Source organism: Patella vulgata, chromosome 3 (genome assembly GCF_932274485.2).
Source record: "Patella vulgata chromosome 3, xgPatVulg1.2, whole genome shotgun sequence".
NCBI classification, from domain to species: Eukaryota; Metazoa; Mollusca; class Gastropoda; family Patellidae; genus Patella; species Patella vulgata.
The window spans coordinates 17,595,835-17,619,768 of NC_065881.2; positions in this window are offsets into that span (position 1 = coordinate 17,595,835).

Sequence of the window (23,934 nt, forward strand, 5' to 3'; positions counted from 1 at the left end):
CCTAACAGTTCGTGAAGAACTGTCATGGCAGCCCGTAATCCCCAAAATTCGCTATTTGGCCAAGTAAATGGGAATTATTTGATACTGTGTATTTTTAAGGTTGTGTTTAGTGTAATTGTGCGAGTCCTGAATATTATAATAAAATAGAACAGTCGGAAAAATATAACTGAGTTTCCATGTTTTAACCTTTCAGATGATGAAACTAATTGTTGTTGTTTTCGCTTGTCTGGCTGCCGTCTCCATGGCGGTTCCTATGGGAGGTCTTGGTATGGGCATGTATGGTGCTGGTCTTGGAGGAATGGGCATGTACAGTGGTCTTGGAATGTATGGAGGCCTAGGAGCAATGGGAATGTACGGTGGTATGGGAGGTCTTGGAATGTACGGAGGACTAGGAATGTACGGTGCTGGATTAGGAGGACTTGGCATGTACGGCGCTGGAATGGGGGGACTTGGCATGTACGGAGCTGGAATTGGAGGACTTGGTATGTACGGAGCTGGATTAGGAGGACTTGGTATGTACGGCGGGGCTGGTTTAGCTGGTCTTGGTATGCACGGAGGTGCTGGTTTGGGAGCTCTTGGTATGTACGGAGCTGGTTTAGGACTTGGTATGAACAATGGTGCTTTTGGTGGTGACATGAACCAAAATATGCAAGGTAGGTTAACCTGTATTGTTGTTTGTTTTTTGTTATTTTTTTCTATAACCATGCAGAAAACTGTTAAACCAAAACAAAATTATTTTTCTGTAATACAAGAACATATTAATATAGTAATTGTCATATTTGAACATGCGTTGTCGTGTGTGCTATATATCGAGTTCTTTATTGATCCACGCAACCTCTTGTTTCCTCCACCTAACAGTAAGTTTCTTACCGGCATCTATTTAACATAAATAATTGTAAATTACTTTACCACATAATCTCCGGTTTATATTACTTTACCCCTTCTCCGATTAGTTTAACGATTTTCCCTCTCTGTGGTTTGTATTACGACTTTACCCTCTCTTTGAATATCTTCTATTTCGTCATCATAATTTATTTTTTTACATTTTATCTTCAGATCCAAACAATGGAATGTTTTAATCATCGTGTTTGTTTTGATACCAGCAAACGGTCTATTATACATTATTTATCAAATTAATTTATTCTATTAAAATATTTTGGTGCAAAACAATTTGTAGTGTTATAATGATTTTTACATAGAAAATTAATGTAACAAATAAAATTAGTCAAACGGACCTAAATATCGTTTCTGTGTTCAAAACAACTCTATATACCCACCTGATCATCATACATCGGATACTTAAGCTCTTATGTGTACTTTGGGGCATTCATATACAATGTAGAATATCCCAACAAGGAACATGAACATCACTCCCCACTCCATTTTATTTTCTCGCTTATTATAGTGATACCTGTTGCATCACAAAGATGCATCCACTAGTCGTCGCTTGTTTGCTGTACGAACCACACAAATGTATCTCCATTACAGTTCCCGTGCCACCGTGTGTGAAGAAATTGCAGTTGTGACGCCAAATTCAACAAGAATGTGAAACAAAGTGCCAATTATCAGATTTGTTCACTGACACTGCGGGTCATTTGAATAGATTTGGGTTTTGTCCCTCGCCTATCAGTGAAAGCGGGAAACGCTTGATATAGGTTCCAGCTTGGTGCATAAGTTTTTTAGGAGAAAGGTTTCACTGGTCTCGATGCTGAAGCAATTTGATATATGTCCATGTTTGGCACACAACTCTTGATGCTTATTGTGTGTACAGTTTTATTTTATCAATATGATAGCATTTTCTAATCAAAGTGATAAGCATATTAAGCAGACTGATAAGCATATCAAAGTTGTGTTATATGTTCAACTGGGCATGTCCATACTCATATGATAGTCTCTGCAACATTATGATCACAACTTCCACTGCGCATACTCCAGTAAGTAGTTCTCTATGGACACCATAGGTGCAATCATCTTCCCAAATCCCACCAAATGAAATGTGGTTTAACGTCCTACTGTTCTCCATCGACCACGCTAATGAACACGGACATATGCAGTACAGTGTGCTTAGGGCAATTTTGCCCGGACAGCGGCACTACGGACTTCTGTGAATGATTCTTTTACCTTCGCACCAAAATTTCCACCGGAACGACTATACGTTGTCCCTTGCCAAGCCTTAAGTCCTGCACAATGGGAAACCACAACGGTAAATATCGATGGAATTTCTCGATCAACACAGGGATCGAACACGGATCTTACTCTCTGAGCCACCGTGGCTGCCAAACCCACCAATAACTCTTAATAATTTGTTATCAGAAAACGCTTACTTTGGCCGGCCCTTTAAACATGACCACAGAATCGGTAGGTATTCGGTGGTGAATAGCTCATGACGCACGCACAAGCTCCCATATTACCACCACACCTGGTACGGCGTTATGCTTATACTATACTAATCGCCTTCACCAAGGAAGGGTTTATCCTCATGCTAATATTGAGTTTCCTAAATATAAATATTGAAGATGGTGACATAAACCTAGAACTGACTAACTTAATAGTTAAACAGCCACAGTATGTTGTTGTGTAAGGTTCGAAAGCATGTGTGGAGTCACTGTAGCTATGTGATTAACGCACTGGCTTACGGGTTTCGATCCTGGAATTTCCAGCATGGTCTCCACTTGTCAGTGGGGCAGGACGAAGAGCTACTGTTACTGCAAACATCTGAAGAATATTGTATCTAAGGCGAGACTTTAGTATCGAACCACCACTCGCATTCACCGTATTTACACTAGGGTTTTCAAAAATTCCGAAACGGGGTTCGCTGATACTTTACATCACCATCGTCGTCTACGGGACGAGGTATGTCACATGATTGCGCGATACACCGAAGGAAATAACTGCGTATTATGAAGCTAGTTGCGAATTGATGCGTGAATCGAACTATATAAACACGCCATACTGCCATCCGGCGCAAAGCCTTAATATGAGTCATGAATGTAAAACTGAAATCATCACTACACCAGGTCCAAGAAACCCGTTCAATATCAATTTAAATCATTTTAGATCTTGTGCCCTCCCTCCCTTTTCAGAAACTCTACATTCGCCACCAATTTCATGGATTTGAAACAAGATTTAGTACGTTCTTATCTTTGTCCATTTATCAAGTTCTGTTTTGTATCAGCCCAAAAGGATAACAACAGGGCGCCGGAACCCGGGTACCAGAGTATACAAATGGTACCCTGCCCTTTTCTGGGGTATACATGTATACCCATGCCCTAAGTATAGACTCATTATAGTGCCTCGTCAACGCTGTGAGCTCTTGCAAGAATCGTGTCTCTAAATCTACTGTCTCGTTCAAAAAGCTTATTCTATTTTCTTGATGAAGATTGGTGTATTGAATGTCAAATTAAAAATATTTTTTTATGAGATGAATTGCTCATGATACGAAATTGTGAATAATCAGGCTTTTGTTTCTTTCATTACCATGTATTTTAAAGGGTTTTATGTTGGAATTTGGAATGCTAAAGGCGCTCTAAACAGCATTCTCGGAATTGACAAATTTCAAAATTTTCTAGAGGCCGGGGTGAGAGACCCCGACCCCCCCATCTTTTGGTACCCTGGCCCTCGCGCCGTTCCGGCGCTCATGGATAACAACCATGTAAAACTGAAATCATTACTACACCAAGGCTCTTAGAGCGCCAACGTCGGTCCTAGAACCGCTTTTAATCTCAATTTAAATCATTTTAGATCTTGTGCCTTCCCTCCCCTTTCAGAAACTCTACATTCGGCACAAATCTCATGGATTTGACACAAGATTTATTGTAGGTTTTTACCTTTGTCCATTTGTCAAGTTCTGTTTTGTATCAGCCCCAACGGATAACAACCATGTAAATTTTAGAATCCAATGCATTCACAGGCATTTCTGAAACCAACAAATTACCATTGCGACAGGAGATAAAAATTCCCCGTTTGCATTTTTGAAGATTGGACTAGGCAGTTCGTCTGTCATATTTTCCAACATTTATTAATCATTGTTCTCGTATTGTTATGGCTATACGTCTCATATACCATAGAGACACGACTTTTGCAAACCAACTACCCAATATATCCATAGCAAAGCACAAGTCGGGGGATAGAGGGGGGCTCCCCAGAAAATTTTGAAATTTAGACGGCCGCAAACGTTTTTTCCGACCGGTTAGTAAAGCAACAAGAATTTCTTATTTATGCGACTTAATAATATAACCGAAATCTCACTCTATGCGGTTTACCTGAATAACAGAATTGGGGTGATATGGGAAAGAAATGATAATGATCGAAACAAAATCCTGTTTAAAATCCCTGGTCACCAGCGAGCACCGAAGTCGGGGATATGTGAGGACATTCCCCCCCCCCCCCCAGAAAATTTAAGAAAATATGAAGTCCGCAAAAGTGTTTTCCTGCTATTCCGGTCCGTGTATACAGCAAACTGAAAATTTCCAATTATGCCCATGTGAACTCCAATCAATCAGACTGTTGTCGTTGCATTCACATGACATTAGAAATTTCACTGGTGAAACAAATGATGCCCGAAAAACGGGCATATCGGACCGTAACTTCCTGAATTATGGCCCCTGATTTTACGAAAAATCGCCTTTTTAGCTTGTGGACCCTATAGAGGTTCAAATTTTTATCCGATTTAAAAAAAACGTATTATTATATCACCGTTACACCCTAAGGACGACTGATTTCGAATTTCGTAAAAATCGGCCCAAAACTGACAGACAAAATGGCCGCCCTCGTTCTCAAATTGCGTAAAAATATGGTATATCAAGGTTGTGGACCCAACAGAGATCACAATTTTTATCCGATTTTGCTGAAACTTGAAATGTAAGTTTATAACTCAGAGATCTTGGTTCCTTTCGATATTTGCGCATATCGAATTGTAATTTCCTGCATTATGGCCCTTGATTGTAGGAAAAATCACTTTCATTTTAACTTGTTTTCTATCCATCTCTCGAAAATGTTGGCGTATCCTGCCTGGCAGCCGCTGGTTATTTTTTTTTTCATGTTACCTTTCCGCCCGAATATTTTTTTTGTCCATACCCGCCCGCTCTCGGGGGTTGGGTGGCCAAATGTTTAGCGTGTGCGCGCTGTATCATAAGGCCTGTCATTGAGTCAGCTGACGTGGTTTCGATTCCCTGGTTGTACGTGACAAGGAGTAGGGTCGCCTGTCCAACCTCGTGGGTTTTCTCCGGGTCCTCCGGTTTTCCCAACACTGCTAAAGACCCTACGCGCAAGCGAATTATTGAAATAAAATTGAACCATATGTTAGTCCCGAAATGATCTAGTATGTGGACGTTAAACCTCTTTCTCTCCGCCCCCTCTCCTTCCTCCGACTCGTACGCCTATGAGAGGGGGGACAGATATCACTACACACGTAAGCAAAAACACGTTGCGTTAAACTGTCTAATTTTTGTGATCATTAACACTGTCGATTAAATCCCTGTACACAATGTTAGTGATTTTAAGCAGGAGTCAATTCAGTATAATATTATAAATATTGTCCATACTACAAAGTAAACAAGAAAGCAAATAAGATATAAATATATATGTACTTGTATTTTCATTTATTAAAATAAATATTAACAAACAAATAAACAATCTAATAACCTGATGTGCATTTAAAGAGGTACTCTCATTTTGACGGTCATCAAAATCGAGCATTATATTTATTAATTGTTCATGTCACAAATTGGTCATTTTATAACAGACACGCGCAATCAAATTTACAAGTCGTAAAGACTTTGGTGATATTAATGATGCATTTCCGCGTATAAACTCTGTGGCATGGTGATATATTTGGACTAAAAACACACTTAAAATAATTTTTCTATCACTAATTTGCTTCAAATCCACCTCGAACACATTAATCGCAAGACAACTATCCCATGCCACAAATCTCTATTTTGACATTCTTGTTTTTTACGAGACTGATAGAGGAAGAATCAATTTCGACTTGTATTTATGGTTAGTCACTGTCCACTTATCATAAATATCGTGGCCCATATCAATTCTTGGATTATCCTCTGCCAACTTCTTTTTCCGTCGGAAATGTATCTTTAAGCATATTATCTAAAGCTCGTTACAGTATCTGTTTCTATTATTTGACCGTGCATGTCTTAATTAGGTGTGTTTAACGTGGTTTAAATGTGAACAATTTTTGCCATTAAGTTATCATAGTTTTCTTTCTAAAAGTGAAGATACCTCTTTAAATGTTTACATCGAAATATTTGATAAGAATAAATGGATTTTTAAAATAAATAAGTTGTTTAGTATCCATAATAATGCAATCTTAGAACATTCCATTCATTTGACCTGAAAATATAAAAAAAAATATACTATAGATAACATATGATAGATAACATATTGAAAGACAGGACACAGTCCTAATCCCTAATTCCAAACAGACACTAGGCTGTAAAGTGAGTCTATATCAAAAAGGATATCTTCTACTGGAATGCTAGCTGTATTCACAACAACTGAGCTGTGCTGCATTTGGGTGCTTCGATGGTTTAACATTTATTATAACTGACATAGGTTTACTTACCTCTCATTTGCATGTTTTGGTTCATGCCAAGTTGTCCTAAACCAGCACCGTGCATACCAAGTCCTCCTAAACCTGCGCCTTGCATACCAAGTCCTCCTAATCCAACTCCTGACATACTAAGTCCCGCAAGATTAGCTCCTTGCATACCAAGACCACCGAAGCCAGCGCCCTGCATATCAAGACCACCTAATCCAAGACCTCCTAAACTAGCTCCTTGCATACCAAGACTTCCCAATCCAGCTCCCTGCATAGCAAGTCCTTCTAATCCAGCCCCGTACATGCCAAGACTTCCGAAGCCAGCTCCCTGCATACCAAGACCACCTAATCCCGATCCGTACATACCAAGACCACCTAATCCAGCTCCGTGCATACCAAGACTTCCCAATCCAGCTCCCTGCATACCAAGTCCTAATCCAGCTCCGTGCATGCCAAGGCCGCCTAATCCGGCTCCGTACATACCAAGATTTCCCAAACCAGCCCCGTGCATACCAAGACCGCCTAATCCAGCTCCGTGCATTCCATATCCAGCCATCTGGTACATTCCTAGGCCACTGTACATTCCGAGTCCTCCCAGACCCCCATACATTCCAAGACCGCCCATAGGAACAGCCAAAGATACAGCCGTGAAACTGGCGAAAACAAATACTAGTAGATTCATCATCTGAAAGATAAAAACACATGAAACATTACTAACCTGTCATTTGTGTGATAAAAACATACGAAACATTACAACACTATCATTTGTATGGTTTTGGTAAATTGCCGACTCTGGAATTTTGAATTTGTGCTTTGATGTTTGTATTTTATCCTTCAGTTTTGGCGTGCTTTTAATTAGTAATGGGTCGTAAACGATGAAAACTTATGAATTAAACAACACAACATGATATATAGCAAATCTGTCTTTCATAGAAATTACTGTCAAAATTTTGATCCAAATACTAGAATTTGTACTTACCTTGTTATATGTATATCTGAAATCCGTAATGATGAAGATTGTGTGGATATGGTAGACCTTTATACATTTATTTTTACTAAAATTTTCTTTTATATGACATAACGGTTTTTTTTTTATCACAACCAATTATAAGGCAAATTGTAATTACCATTCAAACATCCACCTTATTTAGTCTGTTACACGAATCTTAAGTATGATTGATGTTGTAATATTATAACAATACTCTAATTAATACTTGAATATGGATGTAAATAGTTATCGGTTCATAATATTACAACCAACGACGTGTTATAATTATATGTACATTAATTAAATGAAATAATACAGGATGTTGCATGTTTAGCAGGAAGTTAATCAGGGAATCTTAAAACATATAAATAGGGAAAATTTTAAACATCGTCAGTTCAACTTCAAGACTCCTGTACAATAGCAAGGTAAGTTCAACTTTTTTTGTCTGTTTATTCGTTCGAGTCTGATAGTTGCAAATAGGAAAAACTTTCACTTATATTGTAATACGAAAATGTTAATTGACGCTCACTAGAATGCCTTGTACCACATTTTATATGAGAATATTTATTTATAGTTTGGGTACTATTTCTCGATTTTCAGATGATGAAACTAATTGTTGCTGTTGCCTGTTTGGTTGCCGTCTCAATGGCAGTCCCAATGGGAGGCCTTGGAATGTATGGGGGTCTTGGTGGGCTTGGAATGTACGGTGCTGGATTAGGAGGGCTTGGCATGTACGGCGGACTAGGAGGTCTTGGTATGTTCGGTGGTCTGGGAGGTCTCGGCATGTACGGTGGACTAGGAGGTCTCGGTATGTACGGGGGACTAGGAGGTCTTGGCATGTACGGTGGACTAGGAAGTATGGGCATGTACGGAGGTTTGGGAGGACTTGGAATGTATGGAGGAGCCCATACAGCTATGTTGGCAGCAGGTATAGTAATCAGGTTATTTTTCTAACAAGTAAAATATCGAATGAATCGTCGGGTTTTAACAATTATTTTACAAGCAATAAAATTAAGGTGAGAGAGAGATGGGATTTGACGTCCACTCGAAACAAAATAGGTCATGATGGGGCTAACCAATGCGCGTAGGGGTCTTTAGCAGTGAGAAGATCTGGAGAAAACCACCGAGGTTGGACAGGCGACCCTACTCTTTGTCTCGTACAACCGGGGAATCGAAACCACGCCAGTTGACTCAATGACAGACCTTATGATACAGTGCGCACGTGCTAACCATTCGGTCACCCACCCCCCCCCCCCACCTCAGATAATTAAAATCATTAAGATAGTAGAATATATTTTCGAAGCTTGGTGTTAACACTATTTTCGAACCCAACCCAACGGCAGCTGGAATTTTAACTTTTTGAGAGGATCTAATTTGTTGATAATTTCTTTTTTTCAGCTACATCATATGGTAAATAAACTGCTGTAGAAGAAAACGCACTATTTAGACAAATCGATTAATAGTATAACGTATTTATACAGATCTATTATAATCATGTATATTGTTGTATATAATAAAGAAGGTTGTGAAAAATTGGAAATCATGTATTGTACATTGTTGTATATAATAAAGAAGGTGCAAAACTTGGAAATAATAAAGAAGGTGCAAAACTTGGAAATCACGTATTTACATGTTCGCTTCATAGTTGTATTTCTCACGATAACAGTTGTTTCTATAGAAGGGCCTATAGTTTTAAAGTTGCAGTTTTCTTACCATATTGACTTTGAAATCGTATTCAATAACATATTTTGTTCTTAAATCGACCACGTCCTTGGAATAGTTCAATTAAAGCACAGTATAAATATTAAAGCGCCTCGGAGTAGAGATCGGGGCTAGTATTTAATATGCGGACAATTACGCTCATTATGCATTTATGTAGCTTGCGATCAGTGGCTAAGTAAAAAGGGTTCATTAACACACGTTGCGTCATACCAAGTATATAGGGTTGAGAAAATTTGGATATTTGTATTGTAAGCACGAATTATAGGTTTATACTTTGGGGTTAATTTGAGATTATAAACAATAATGTTTATTTCTATAGTTTTTAAAGGAATCTTTTTCAAATTTAGTGGGCATGAAAGGACAAACCTTGTCGTTATTCAGCTTTCCGTTCTGCATTTATCTCTACTTGCGGACAAGGTCGGCTCAGAACAGTACTACGTTAAACTCCATCTCATTTTCTTGCAGAAAATCTTGTGAAGAATTGTGGTCACGAAAAGACGAACCTATCGATATTCAAGCGTGCGCTTTACATTTTTCATTGACTTTTCCGCACGTTACAAAGAGTGTCGGTCGTCTGTACAACCTCATAGATTTTTACTAGGTTCCCCGGTTTCCTTCCATTGCTACAGACCCCCTACGTGCAAACGAATTATTGAAATAAAATTGAACCATATGTTAGTTCTGAAATGAAATGACCTTGTTTGTGACAGTGGATATTCACTCGAATACGCTCGTATCTTGCCCCCCCCCCTCACCACCACCACGTCCAACAACTTAATGCACGTGTCACCATATTGAGCCACTAAATGTGGAGGAGAGGACGTTTATTTGGTTAAGGATGTCTAGTAGTTGAGATGCGACGATCCATAGTGCACGTAAACGACCCCTTTGCAGTTGGAATTCAAATAGGGGTAGGTAGTCGTAATGCTTGTGTCTTGGCAAAATCCCTCCTCCCTCCCCACCATATTGAGACACTAAATGTGGAAAAGTGGGCGGTGTTTATGCTTATGTGATTAGGACGTGTAGTAGTTGAAATACGACGAAAACCATGGTCCCGTGTACAAGGTATCATTTTTATATGCATTAAAGAAATGAAATGGGGTTTAACGTGGACGCCAATTACACACGGGACCTCGATTTTTTTTTATCCCATCCGTACGACTAGAAACTGTCCTTGCCAGGGCCACCGTCCTACATCACTGATCAAACGAAACCTCGCCGGTAAATGCCGAGAAAATCTCCAGCCAAAACAGGGTGCGAACCACGAGACCTCCTGGTTAGCGAGCCCGCGTCTTGAATACTGAGCCCCTTTAGAATGTGAATGTTATTTGGAGGTTGAATGGAAAGTGGTTGATACTTCTTGGTCATTTTGAGCCTTATAAATAGCAATGTTTATTTTTATGGGTGCAATGGGGACGTGTCAATATACTTACCCCTATTCGAATTCAAACTGCAAAGGGGGTAGTTTACGCGCACTATGGATCTATACACGGGACCATGGTTTTCGTCGCATCTCAAATATTACACGTCCTAACCACATACGCATAAACACCGTCCTTTTTTCCCATATGTAGTGTCTCAATATGGTGAATATCCACTAGGTCATTTCGGGACTAACATGGTTCAATTTTATTTCAATCATTCGTTTGCGCGTAGGGTGGCTGTAGCAGTGGAAGGAAACCTGATAAAAAAACCTACGAGGTTGTACAAACGACACTCTTTGTAACGTGGGGGAATTCAATGAAAGGCCGTAAAGCACACACGTTAAACCATTCGTCAACCAAACCCATCGGGCTGAAAAAGACCAAGACAGACCATTACACTTTTTAGATAGTGTTAGTCATTATTGCACAAAAACAAAACACGTGAGCTAGGTATAAGGTAATTGTTTAAGAGATTTTTGTCACATCGAACAATAAGTGTGAGTGTTATGGACAACCATAATAACCAAGGTTCGATCACGACGTGGACAGAGAAGAATCTTCGGGGTTTTCAACGCCCGGTTTCTGTTTTTTCAGGGTTTGGGGCTGAGAATGAATTTAACTATGACGGAAAATAAGAGATGATTTGTTTACCGACTTAAAACTATATTCATCAAAGGAGTGGGAGTCCTTTTAACAGATTGGTTGGTTAAAATATCTGACAATTCAAAAAAAATGATTGACTGTCACTAGAATAAGAAAAACGAGAAAAATAGGAAAGGTCCATGCATTACCATGTTTTTATAAGGTATATCTATCTATCTATACTAATATTGTGACTGTCGTTTGTCTGTCTGTTTGTTTGGGGTTGGCGGCTACACTAGGTCTGCCCCGAGTCTGAAATTTGGGGTATAGGGGTAGCTCGGACCGGGGAGTAACATAGGCCAGGTGGCGTTAGTCGACCACTTCCGGTTTCGTGGTTATGACCCCCGAGCGAAGCCGGGCATTCTGCTAGTAATGAATAAAAACAAGGGAATGTATGACCTATTTCTTTTTCTCGTTTTATTTTACCTAGTGACAGCCAATTTTTTTTTTTTTTTTTTTTTTTTTTTTTGAATTGTCCGATATCCTCTTACAGTCTCACATAATAACTTTTGGTCTTCGAAGGAAATATTAGAGAGCAGAAATCAGTTATATAGAAGGATAACTCGTGTTTTCTTTTTGCGTTCGTCACTTCCGGTTGTTGAAACCTGTATTACGCATCTATCGTAGCAATAATCTTTGTGTTAAAATTATATTTGGAACGTGTTTTACGAGTTCTATCACATATGTGATAATGACGGACACCAATATTGTCCTTTAAATAATAGCCCCGATCTCTACTCCCAGGCGCTTTAATATTATGCTGTGTATTGATTATTTAATCCAAGGACGTGGTCGATTTAAGAACCAAATTATATGTTATTGAATACGATTTCAAAGTCAATATGGCAAAATTGCAACTTTAAAACTATAGAGCCTTTCTATAGAAACAACTGATGTCGTGGGAAATAGAACTATGAAGCAAACAGGTACATACACGATTTCCAAGTTTTGCACCTTCTTTATTGTATACAACAATATACAATACATGATTTCCAATTTTTCACAACCTTCTTTATTATATACAACAATATACATGATTATAATAGATCTGTATAAATACGTTATACTATTAATAGATTTGTCTAAATAGTCATTACTATTAACCGAATTAGGTTTTCTTCTACAGCAGTTTATTTACCATATGATGTAGCTGAAAATAAGAAATAATCAACAAATTAGATCCTTTCAAAAATAAAGTTAATATTCCAGCTGCCGTTGGCTTCTAAAATAAGGGTTGGCATCACATCTTCTTTTGGTTTCGAAAATAGAGTTAACACCCAGCTTCCTTTTAGTTTCTAAAATATATTCTACTATCTTAATGATTTTAATTGTATTGCTTGTAATATAATTGTCAAAATCCGAAGATTCATTCGATTTTAACTTGTTAGAAAAATAACCTGATTACTATACCTGCTGCCAACATAGCTGTATGGGCTCCTCCATACATTCCAAGTCCTCCCAAACCTCCGTACATGCCCATACCTCCTAGTCCACCGTACATGCCAAGACCTCCTAGTCCCCCGTACATACCGAGACCTCCTAGTCCCCCGTACATACCGAGACCTCCCAGTCCACCGTACATGCCGAGACCTCCCAGACCACCGAACATACCAAGTCCTCCTAGTCCGCCGTACATGCCAAGCCCTCCTAATCCAGCACCGTACATTCCAAGCCCACCAAGACCCCCATACATTCCAAGGCCTCCCATAGGAACTGCCATGGAGACGGCAACCAAACAGGCAACAGCAACAATTAGTTTCATCATCTGAAAATCGAGAAATATAAATAAATATTCTCATATAAAATGTGGTACAAGGCATTCTAGTGAGCGTTAATTAACATTAGTGCAAGTTTTTCCTAATTGCAACCATTGGATTCGTTCGAATAAATAGACAAAGGATATGAACTTACCTTGTTATTGTACAGGAGTCTTGAAGTTGAACTGACGATGTTTAAAATTTTCTCTATTTATATGTTTTAAGATTCCCTGATTAACTTCCTGCTAAACATGCAACATCCTGTATTATTTCATTGAGTTAATGTACATGTAATTATAACACGTCGTTGGTTGTAATATTATGAACCGATAACTATTTACATCCATAATCGTGTATTAATTAGAGTATTATTATAATATTACAACATCAATCATATTTAAGATTCGTGTAACAGGCTAAATAAGGTGCGTGTATGAATGGTAATTACAATTTGCTTTATAATTGTTAGTGATAAAAAAAAAAGGTTATGTCATATAAAAGAAAATTTTAGTAAAAATAAATGTATAAAGGTCTACCATATCCACACAATCTTCATCATTACAGATTTCCTGTATACATATAACAAGGTAAGTTCAAATTCTAGTATTTGGATCAAAATTTTGACAGTAATTTCTATGAAAAACAGATTTGCTTTATATCATATGGTGTTGTTTTATTCATAAGTTTTCATCCTTTACGACCTATTATTGTTCTGCATTAATTAAAAGCACGCCAAAACTGGAGGATAAAATACAAACGTCAAAGCACGAATTCAAAATCACAGAGTCGGCAATTTATGGTAATGTTTCGTGTGTTTTTATCACACAAATGACAGGTTAGTAATGTTTCATGTGTTTTTATCTTTCAGATGATGAATCTACTAGTATTTGTTTTCGCCAGTTTCACGGCTGTATCTTTGGCTGTTCCTATGGGCGGTCTTGGAATGCATGGGGGTCTTGGAGGACTCGGAATGTACAGTGACCTAGGAATGTACCAGATGGCCGGATATGGAATGCACGGAGCTGGATTAGGCGGTCTTGGTATGCACGGGGCTGGTTTGGGAAGCCTTGGTATGTACGGAGCTGGATTAAGCGGCTTTGGCATGCACGGAGCTGGATTAGAAGGACTTGGTATGCAGGGAGCTGGATTGGCAAGTCTTGGTATGCATGGAGCTGGATTTGGTGGTCTTGGTATGTACGGATCGGGATTAGGTGGTCTTGGTATGCAGGGAGCTGGATTGGGAAGTCTTGGCATGTACGGGGCTGGATTAGAAGGACTTGGTATGCAGGGAGCTGGATTGGGAAGTCTTGGTATGCAAGGAGCTAGTTTAGGAGGTCTTGGTGTGTTCGGAGCTGGATTGGGTGGTCTTGGTATGCAGGGCGCTGGCTTAGGAGGTCTTGGCATGTACGGGGCTGGATTCGGTGGTCTTGGTATGCAAGGAGCTAATTTTGCGGGACTTAGTATGTCAGGAGTTGGATTAGGAGGACTTGGTATGCAAGGCGCTGGTTTAGGAGGACTTGGTATGCAGGGTACTGGTTTAGGACAACTTGGCATGAACAGTGGTGCTTTTGGTATGAACCAAAATATGCAAATGGGAGGTAGGTAAACCTATATCAGTTCTAATAAATGTTAAACCATCGAAGCACCTAAATGCAACACAGCTCAATTGTTGTGAAAACAGCTAGCATTCCAGTAGAAGATATCCTTTTTGATATAATTGTAAATTTGATAGACTCACTTTACAGACCGTGTTATGTCTTTGAATATGCATGTTATCAATCATTATTACTTTATTTTTATATTTTCAGGTCAAATGAATGGAATGTTCTAAGATTGCATTATTATGGATACTAATCAACTTATTTATTTAAAAATCCATTTATTCTTACCAAATAATTCGATGTAAACATTTAAAGAGGTATCATCACTCTTAGAAAGAAAACTATGATAACTTAATTGAAAGCAAATTTTCACATTTAAACCACTTTAAACACACCTAATTAAGACATGCACGGATCAAGTAATAGAAACACATACTATGCCGAGCTTTAGATAATATGCTTAAAGATACATTCCCGGCGGAAAAAGAAGTTGGCAGAGGATGATCCAAAAATTTATATGGGCTACGATATTTATGATAAATGGACTATGACTAACCATAAATATAAGCTGAAATGGATTCTCCCTCTATCAGTCTCGTGACAAACAAGACTGTTAAAATAGAGATTTGTGGTATGGGGTAGTTTTCTTGCGATTAAAGTGTTCGTGATGGATTTGAGGCAAATTAGTGTTTTTATTCCAAATATATTACCATGTCAAAGAGTTTGTACGCGGGAATGCATCTTTGAAATCACCATGCTCTATTTTAATGACCGTCAAAATAGGAGTACCTCTTTAAATGCCCATAAAGGTTATTAGATTGTTTATTTGTTTGTTAATCTTTATTTTAATAAATAAAAATACAAGTATAAATATCTTATTTGCTTTCTTGTTTACTTTGTAGTATGGACAATATTTATAATATTATGCTGAATTGACTAATATGCCTAAAATCACTAACATACTGTACAGAGATTTCGTCGACAGAGCTACCAATCACTAAATTTGACGCAACGCGTTTTTGTTTTCGTGTGCAGTGATATCCGTTCCCCATCACTCTCATAGGTGTACGGCGTGGGGGGGGGGGGGTATACAATAAAAAATTTTCGGGCAAACAGGTAACGTGAAAAACAAAATTAATATAGTATTGGGGGGGGGGGGCAGAATAGAGTGCCCGAAACCCCATGGCATTTTGGTCTGAAGCCACTCTGTATTGTTTGTCATCGATCATCAAAATTGACTGATAGATAAAACTTTTAAAATCAGTGTAATAAACAGTGACTATAGCAATACTCTACAGAGTGGTCACCAAGCTCTACGCGTAACGTGTGTTTCGGGCATCGTTTGTTTCATCAGTGAAATTTCTAATGTTATGTGAATGCAACGGTAACAGTATGACTGATTGGAGTTCACGTGGGCTTCATTGGACCATTTTCAGATTGCTGTATTCACGGACCGGAATAGCAGCAAAACGCTTTTGTGGCCTTCATATTTTCATAAATTTTCTGGGGGACGGGGCATGCCCCCACATATCCCCGACTTCGGCACTCGCTGGTGACCAGGAATCTTAAACAGGATTTTGTTTCGGCCATTATCATTTCTGTCTCCTCCCACACCAAATCTGTAATTCAGGTAAAACGCACAGAGTGACATTTCGGTTGCAAAGTCACATAAATAAGGCTATATTGGAATGAATTCTTGTTGCTTTATTGGATATATTGGTTAGTTGTTTTGCAAAGGTCGCATATGTGACGTATAGCCATAACAACACGGGAACAAGGATTAATAAATGTTGGCTAGACGATAGACGAACTGCCTAGTCCATTCTTCATCAATACCAACTGGCCGAGAAAGTTCATCGGGCATTTCCGACGTGGTTTCCCCTTGTCAGTGGGGCAGAACGGGGGCTTGTCTCGAAGTGATTTCTGGCTAATCACGCAGTGCGATAACACTCAGAACAAGAGTCTATGAATAGCCATCGCACGTGAAATTCTCTACATCAACTATTACAGTCGTAAAAAAATATATATTGTTGACGATTCTGAATAGCAGTAATATTTAGTTTTTTGGTTATTACAGCAACTTTAGAAATTACGTTCGTTTCATTTGTTTTAAAATTGCTTTATCATTAACTATACCGTTAGGAGCGACATCTTTCGATTTAGTACAAATAATATCTCTGAAACACTCGGGTTAGGCAAGAACATAATACAAGCAGTAGTTTCATTTTACTTTTACAAGGTTCTTAAAACAATTGTTGAGTTGTTTCGTAAAAGAGTAGTCTTGATTATCCCGACCTGTCAATCAGACGGCTAGTCGATAGACTGGTCAAGCGAGACTAATTTCAAAACAAGGGCACATAACCTATTTTTTACTCAAAAGTGCCCGGATGTTATGGCCGACACTCGTAATCATTTTTCAGTCTGATATTTATGGATTGTCATAGATTATTAAGTACAACATGACCGTTTATTTGGTGACTATAAATGTGCGAAACTGATTTAAGGCTTGGTATATATATATCAATATTGTTGTGTAATTGTCGAGATATATGGAGATATTTATTTATGGCGGGCACTCTATCAGTATAGGAGCAGAACAGTAGGTCGTTAAAACCCATTTCATTTTATTTCTTCAAAAATTCACACACACTTCTTCGATTATATACCAAAACATCTACTAAAATTGCCATGCAAAAGGAGAGAATGATAAATTGTTGTAAATAGACGAACCACATTCAAATTCAAAAGACCGGAATAACAAACCATAGTTGGACGGATAAAGCGCATTATAAATATACACAGTATTATACATGTATATAAATTAACATTACGTGCCTGTGTGTTGCGTATAGGGATGAATATTTCTAAAAAAAAAAATTATAGTTATAGTTGGTGTGGGGTTAACGGTATACATGTATATGGTGATATTTGTGATTTAAAAAAATATATACATGTATATGAATCACATTCCAATAAAATTTGTTACAAACTTTTTGTAGGTATTTTCGTCAGTTTGGAGTTCTCCCCTGCATTTTATATTTCGATGTTTCTAATTATACTGCACTCGACTAATTTTAGCATGTATATATCAGGGTTTTCTCCCGGGATTTCCGCTGCCACGATAGCCCCGATCTGTAGAGGGATCATTCATTTAAGTTTTAGCACCAGCTAGCAACAGGTCGTCAAGGCGCTCGTGTGTCTATATAGCTCGATTTCCGCATCAATTCGCCACTAGCGTCGTAATACGCAGTTCTTTCTTCCGTGTATCGCGTAAGCATGTGAAATACTTCGTCCAGCAGACGACAGCGACGACGATGGTGATGCAAAGTATCAGCGAATCCCGATTCGGAATTTTAAAAACCCTAGTATAAATACGAATGGTGGATCCATACTGAAGTTTCGCCTTAGATACAATATTCTTCAGATGTTACTCTTCAGGTGGAGACTATGCTGGAAAATCCCGACGAACTTACTTGGTCAACACCGGGATCTAACCCCGTAATCCAGTGCCTTGCTCACATAGCTACAGTGACTCCACACATGATTTAGAAACTTATATTACACAACAACATGATGTGGCCGTTTAACTATTTAGTTAGTCAGTTCTACGTTTATGTCATTCAACATCTTCAATATGTGTGTAGAGGTTCAGCCAAAGAAAGCATTTCCTGATAACAATATATTAAGAGTTAATGGTGGGGTTTGGCAGTCTCGATGACATAGTGAGTAAGAAGTTGGCTGTCTAACCTTGTAGTCTCGAGTTCGATCCCTGTGTTGATTGAGAAACCAGATATATAAACCAAATCTATTCAAATGACCCGCAATGTCAATAAACAAATCTGATATTTGGCACTTTGTCTCACATTCTTGTTGAATTTGGTGGCATAACTGCAACTGCACGGGGAATGTAATGGGGATACATTTGTCTGGTTCGTGCAGCAAACAAGCGACCACTTGTGGATGCATCTTTGAGATGAAACAGGTATCGATAATAAGCGAGAACATGCATGGCTGTTCCTACTAATGAAATGGGAGAGGGGTGGGGAGTGATGTTCATGTTCCTTGTTGGGATATTCTGCGTTGTATATAAATGCCCCAAAGTACACATATTTTATTTTAAAAATTATATTAACAAAAATCATGACTATACACGTAAATGGGCGTTGTAGTGCAGATTTTGTTATGGTTTTGGATGAAATCACTGAACGCTTGTCCATAAGAGCTTAAGTACCCGATGTATTGATGTTTGATGATCAGGTGGGTATATAAAGTTGTTTTGAACACAGAAACGATATTTAGGTCCGTTTGACTTATTTTATTTGTTGCATTAATTTTCATTGTGAAAATCATTATAACACTGCAAATTTTTTTACACCAAAATATTTTAAAAGAATAAATTAATTTGATAAATAATGTATAAATAGACCGTTTACTGGTATCAAAACAAAGACGATGATTAAAACATTCCATTGTTTGGATCTGAAGATAAAATGTACAAAATAAATTATGATGACGAAATAGAAGATATTCGAAGAGAGGGTAAAGTCGTAATACAAACCACAGAGAGGGTAAAATCGTTAAACTAATCGGAGAAGGGGTAAAGTCGTAATATAAACCGGAGATTATGTGGTAAAGTAATTTACTATTATTTATGCCAAATAGATGCCGGTAAGAAAATTACTGTTAGGTGGAGGAAACAAGAGATTGTGTGGATCAATAAAGAACTCAACTGTAGAGATTTTATTATCCGGAAATTGATACATAGCACACATGACAGCGTATGTTCAAATCTGACATCGAGGATAATGTCAAGAATTACACAATGTTAATCTCACAATTACTATATTCATATGTTCTTGCATTACAGAAACAATAATTTCGTTTTGGTTGTAACGGTTTTCTGCTCGGTTGTAGGAAACAATTTCAAAAACAAACAACAATACAGGTTAACCTACCTTGCATATTTTGGTTCATGTCACCACCAAAAGCACCATTGTTCATACCGAGTCCTAAACCAGCTCCGTGCATACCAAGAGCTCCTAAACCAGCACCTCCGTGCATACCAAGACCAGCTAAACCAGCTCCGCCGTACATACCAAGTCCTCCTAATCCAGCTCCGTACATACCAAGTCCTCCCATTCCAGCTCCGTACATGCCAAGTCCTCCCATTCCAGCGCCGTACATGCCAAGTCCTCCCATATTGTACATTCCTAGTCCTCCGTACATTCCAAGACCTCCCATACCACCATACATTCCCATTGCTCCTAGACCTCCATACATCCCAAGACCACTGTACATGCCCATTCCTCCAAGACCAGCACCATACATGCCCATACCAAGACCTCCCATAGGAACCGCCATGGAGACGGCAGCCAGACAAGCGAAAACAACAACAATTAGTTTCATCATCTGAAAGGTTAAAACATGGGAACTCCGTTATATTTTCCAGACTGTTCTAATTTATTATAATATTCAGGACTCCTCATACAATTACACTAAAGACAAGGTAACAAATGCGCAGTATCAAATAATTCCTATTTCGGTCATGTTTTCTTACAAGTCCGTTTTGGTATTCAGATATTGTTTTGATATTCCGGAAATTGGACAAAATAAGTGGACATTTACTACCCTCGGTGAAATGGGGAGAAAGCGAGAAATGGGGTTTAACGTCTACTCGACACAAATTAGACCATTTCGGGACTTACCTATGGTTCCATTTTATTTCAATAATTTGCTTGCCCGTAGGGGTCTTTAGCATTCTGAGGAAACCGTTGGGTCTGACGAAAACCCACCAGGTTGGACAGCCGACCCTACTCCATGTTTTAGTTCAAGTGGGGAATCGACACTACGCCACTTGACTCAATGAAAAGGGCACCAGTCCAATAAGCCCCTAGTTCGAAACAAAAGTACAGAACTAATTTGTTGACTATGAGAACTCTTCAATGAGTAGTAAACTCAGGCGGCCTAGAAAGAGGTATGAACTCTCCCTCTTGAACGCGCTTCTTACTCAAATAGTACATGTCGTAAAAATGCTGAAAACATTTAAGGTCGACGTTTCACCAAATAGGTAAAACCTAAAACCCAAAAGTTTGGCTTCAGAGATTTGTTTGAAATTCTACATACAATCTAATTTGATCTTGTCCCATAAAACTGTACAGTCACATCACGTCAAATATAATAGAATTAAATCTATGAACATATACTTACGATTGTATTTGTGGATGTAAAATCTGAAAATGATGAAGACTATCTATGTATGGTAGGTTTATATACATTTATTTTAAAACCCGTTTCCTTTTAAGTGGTACAATATTACGATCCTTACTAATTATAATCAGATCATTCATTTTACACACCGAGATTAAAATCACTAATTGTAGGATTTTGATGAGAATTTAATCGACGGTGGAAGGTGTGTTCGTCAGTCGTACTTTAATGTACAATATTTATATGGTGTAATTAATTACATCATAATATTACAACTCATGACGCGAAGGTTTATACATACCTAAAAGGATTTCTACAACTTCTGTTGATATCATTAAAATACATTTCTTCATATTTATAGAAATCGACCATACATTAGCCGCTTTCATCGCAGTTTTCAAAATATGTAACAATTAAAAAAGACGAAGTAATTTTTATGCTTCAGTCAAACAAACAATTATATGTTTTGCCTTTTTCGGTTGTGGGAAGGGTTGGGTAAGACGCTGGCTCGCTAGCCTGGAGGTTGGGTATTCGATCCCTGCATTGGCCGAGAAAGTTCATCCAGATTTTCTGGCGTGGTTCCCCCTTGTCAGTGATGCAGGATGTGGGGTGGGGGGGGGGCAAGGACAGCTGCCGGGTCTTTCGGATGGGGCGAAAAACCGAGGACCCGTGTATACATTGGCGTACACGTAAAAGATCCCTTGACACTTGGAATTCGATATAAGTGTAGGCAAAATTTCCCTCATAGCACACTGTATGGGGTATGCCCGTCCTCATTAGCCCAGTTCGGAGCAGAACAGTAGGACGTTAAACCATATGTTAGTGTTCCTAAATGATTTAGTTTGTGTTCACATGGCGCAGTTTCGGTGACCAGGGATGTGGGTTCATGTTCTGTGCTTTTTGAACCTGGAACTCGTTCCATACACTTGGTAATCTTGTTCTTGGTTCACGAATTCGAGTATTCTATCTACCTATGCAAGTGCTTGTACTGTGATATAGCATCCACAATTTTAAACGTAATCTCAGGTGGTCGTCCAGCTGACGGGGGCCTCTAGGTTACACCCATTGAAGTCGATGTCTTAATGAGAACATGAAAAATCATATCGCTGTAATATATACAAAAATTGCCATACTTTAGTTGGAAATAACTACCCGATAAATAATTTCGTGCGTATGAATCTTTAATATTTTAAAGTCAGCAATGTATTAATAATAGAATTAGGTCTAATATAACTATGGAAATTGAGAGGCAGTCCTTATTAAAGAAAAAATGCGTACGCTACACATTGTGCAATGAGGCAAATTTTGCCCGGACAGCGGCACTAAGGTCTTCTCTGATATCGAATCTCAAATGCCAAAGGTTCATTTAGGTGCACGGAAATGTGTACACAGGGCCTTGGTTTTTCGTTCCATCCGAACGACCAAAGGTTTGGTGGCGACATCCTATTTACGTGTAATACATATAAATGATCGCCCTTATATACTATTCAAAAAAAGTAGGGGATATTTGATTTTGGGGGCATAATACTAAAATATGCAAATGACTACGAAAAAAGTCACTATAGAACCTAACAGAAGAAACATTTCCAGTTACATGTGACGCCCAAACGCACCAATAGCTACCGCATGGAATGCAGGTGATGCTTGGGATCATCATGGGGGTCCAACCCAAGATTTGCACGACTCTGACTTTGAATGTTACAGTCATTGTGGCATTGAATTCCAGGGTGGAAACATCAGTTTAATTGTTTTAGTGACCAGAAAACAAATTTTGATATGCGTCGGCTTACCCAAAATGAAAGGTTACGTGCCCTTGGCATGCTACAGATCGGCACAACACAGGCGGTTGTGGCGCGGACGATGAATGTTTCTCAGTCTGTCATAAGCAGGCTATGGTCCAGATACCGTGATACACAATCTGTACAGGACAGACCACGCTCAGGTCGACCAAGGGCGACAACTCAAGCCCAGGATCGATTTATCCGTACCTTGGCCTTGAGAAATCGTGTCATCACAGCAAATCAGATCAGCGCTCGTCTTCAAACAGACACTGGTGTGAGAGTGAGTGGCCAGACGATTCGGAATCGACTGCATAGGGGTCACCTTCGCGCCCGACGTCCTCGCGTGATCCCTTGTTTGAGAGATCATCACATTCAGGCAAGACGTCGTTGGTGTAGGGATCGTCAACACTGGGATAATCGACGCTGGAGCAATGTGATGTTTTCAGATGAGTCAAGGTTCACTGTTGATTTTTTGGACAGACGTAGGAGGGTGTGGCGTCGTCAAAACGAGCGCTTCCAAGACGTTAACGTCATCAGACATGATCGATTTGGGGGTGGTTCTGTTATGGTGTGGGGAGGCATCACTGTTGCTGGAAGAACGGCTTTACATGTTGTTGCAGGGCGTGTTACAGGCCAGTACTACCGGGACAACATCTTGGCAGTCCATGTTGTGCCGTTCGCACGACGTCATGGCCGCCGTTTCATCTTCCAGGATGACAACGCAAGATGTCACAGGGCCAGGATCGTTACAGGTTACCTCCAACAACAGAACATCACCACATTACCTTGGCCAGCACTGAGTCCCGACCTCTCCCCCATCGAGCATGTCTGGGACATGCTTGGACAGAGGTTACGTCAACGTCAACAACGTCCTGCCAATGTCCAAGAACTTGCTGCTGCGTTGCAACAGGAATGGGACAATCTGGACCAAAATGACCTTGGACGACTCATTAGGAGTATGCCACGTCGGATCAATGCTTGTTTGGCAAACAGAGGAGGATTTACCCGTTACTGACTTGGTTGTGATGCTGTGGTAACTTTGCTGTTTGACCCCGGGTATCATTTTACCCTTATAATGGTCAGTCTGTGCCTTACTTAGTCTAACGATCATTTGGAATAAATCGATGAATGTGAACTTCATTTCATTTTGTCATTTGTTTCTTCGTCAGTTTCATTAGGTGACTTTAATAACACTTAAAAATCAAATATCCCATACTTTTTTTGAATAGTATAGTATTCATTTCCTATGTATTGGT